Source organism: Teleopsis dalmanni, chromosome 1 (assembly GCF_002237135.1).
Source record: "Teleopsis dalmanni isolate 2A chromosome 1, ASM223713v2, whole genome shotgun sequence".
In the NCBI taxonomy this organism is placed as follows: Eukaryota; Metazoa; Arthropoda; class Insecta; order Diptera; family Diopsidae; genus Teleopsis; species Teleopsis dalmanni.
The window spans coordinates 124,352,013-124,354,691 of record NC_051846.1 but is presented as its reverse complement, the minus strand read 5'-3'; positions in this window follow the sequence as shown (position 1 = coordinate 124,354,691).

Sequence of the window (2,679 nt, the reverse complement as noted above, 5' to 3'; positions counted from 1 at the left end):
GGCTCCTCGGATAGTACGTACATCCAAGACACTGGAAGCATGCCCTCCGTCTATCACAACGTGATCAATTTGAGATCTTGTGTTTTGATCAGGTGACAGCCATGTTGCCTTATGTATGTTGAGATGCTGAGAAACTAACCACCATCTTTCTAGCCGCGGCGAAATCAATCAGCCTTCTTCCATTATCAGAAGTTTTCGTGTGAAGGCTGAACTTTCCGACAGTAGCACCAAAAATACCTTCTTTACCCACCTTTGCGTTGAAGTCTCCAACAACGATTTTGATGTCATGATGGGGACATATGCTTGTTCAAGCTGTTCATAGAAAATTTCCTTGGTGTCGTAATCTTTATCTTCCGTCGGGGCATGCGCACATATTAGAGTGATAAAGAAAAATTTTGAGACTAAATTTCTCAGCTTTCGGCTTACCGCAAATCCGACTCCAAACTCGTTCTTTGTTGCATGGCAGCTGTAGTAGATGTCACAATGATCTCGTTTAGAGCATCCTTGTCCCGTCCATCGCATTTCCTGGAGGGCGGTAATGTCAGCCTTATATTCCTTGAGGACATTAACCAGCTGTATAGATGCACCTTCTCTGTAAAGAGTTCGGACATTCCAGGTGCATATTTTTAAATCGTGTTCCTTAATAAGTTTGCGTTTGTCGTCATCAGTAGATCGTTTCCTTATCCGAGGCTGCCTCTTCGTTTGCATTGAAAGAATTTTTTTAAATGGTGGGTTCCAAGCCCGACGCATAACCTCATATATCCCTGAGGTGGATTTCGCTGCACACATTACTTCACTACGCAGGGATGATTGTAGCTATCCAGAGGGGCCACGTGGAGGCTGTGTGTCAACTTGGAGAGAACAGTGACAAGGATCGCGCTGGCATTTACCATGTTAAATGCAATCAGACACTTTACCTTGTATGTTAAAACCCATCCCATCCTAACAAAATATTATCCCATAATAATAAAGATTAATAATAAAACATAGGCGATTCAATAATCATTAATTAAAACATAACATTGCACAACACGATTCAGCTCATTACAACTACCACAATTCGTTACATTGTAGTTTCATTTTATTTTAATAGTAGTTACAATAAGTTGACCTTATAGCAAACCTGCTATTTGCATACAGAACAATGTAAGCAAATGAGTAATCCAAATCCTCTCCCAGAGAGAAGACATACGACAAGCATCCCAAAGAAACGTAATGCCACAGACAAATAATATACAGATTGCGAATGCAGAACAAAAAAATGGACCATGAACGATTTCATGGTAGCCAGCTCGAGTAGCCAGCTAAAAGCACAATCAGCTTTGAATTGTAGAACACTTAAGACAAACCAAAGCTGCGTATAACACAATGATCTTAAGTGTTCGAAACACACGAAAGAGCTGTTGAATGTGCATATGAGAAGGTGTGTGATATAGTATAGAAATTGTTGCTATATTTTCTATTCATATTGCTAGTTTGGGTGCTTGTGTGATTTATATGTTGACAATTTTCTGTTTTGCGAACTTATGCTTCCATAGTTTTGCTGCATCAAGACGAAAGGGCAATCAGTGAAGTGCAATTTTTTGTTTCTATATTTACAAAATTTGGTTTCTTTTGGGTTAAGAGGAAATAGAGAGGAAAGGGCTTTCAATAGTAGTTAAACACGAAGATGCGTTGTTTAGTGTTGAATGGACACACAAATTCAAAGAAACAGTCTTTGCTTTTTGTATACATTTTTTCTAAAATATATGATTGACTTTGTGTGCATGCAATGCTCAACTTTTTCCAAATTATTATAAATTTGATTTTTGATGAAATTTTATACTGGGCCCTGTTGCACCAACACTTTTCACTTTTCACTTTGCAAAATTTATGAGTGACTTTTTTTTGCAAAGTAAAAGTGAAAAGCGTTGCACCAAAGATTTAACATAATTTACTTTGCACTTTGCAAATAAAAATTTCACTGCAAAGTCTTTGCATAAAATGCAAAGCAAAGCGTTGCACCAAAAAATTAGATCACTTTTATTTTGTATTGGTTTTTGAAAGCATTTCGTTTCTGTACGTATACTTGTTTTTTGTTTGTTTGATAATTTGATGCTATGAGTACATGATTTATGCATAGTATGTACTTATGAGTTTAATTTTTGTTTAAAATAAAAGTTTTTAAAATAATATTTTATTTTAATAATTTATATTATTACAATTTGTAATATTTGTATAATTTTAGTACAATTATATGTTATATATTAATACAAAACACAAAATTTTTGTATATGATTTCTTTTATTGACATTGAATCGTAGATAAAGAAGTTGTGTATATCCATATATATTGTATATATCCATTAAAAGCATTTTTATGCTTTTATTTTTTTTTGCAGTTTGGAAAGTTATAAAAAAAGAATTTAAATGTCAAGAGTATGAGTATGAGTTGTTTTAACACCAATTATATTGAAAAACAAAGTTAACAAATATAATAAGTTGCTTTTATATAAAAATTTAGTTGAAAATCTGTCATTATTATTTAATTTTAAAATATTATAAGTTATTAAAGTATAGTTTACTTGTCGCTGTGTATTATCGTAATAGAAAAGAAACCTACGCATAAAGGGCCTAAATTACTGATTTTATTTAGAACATTTCTCTCAATTTATACAAAATTACCTTATAACTAACTTAA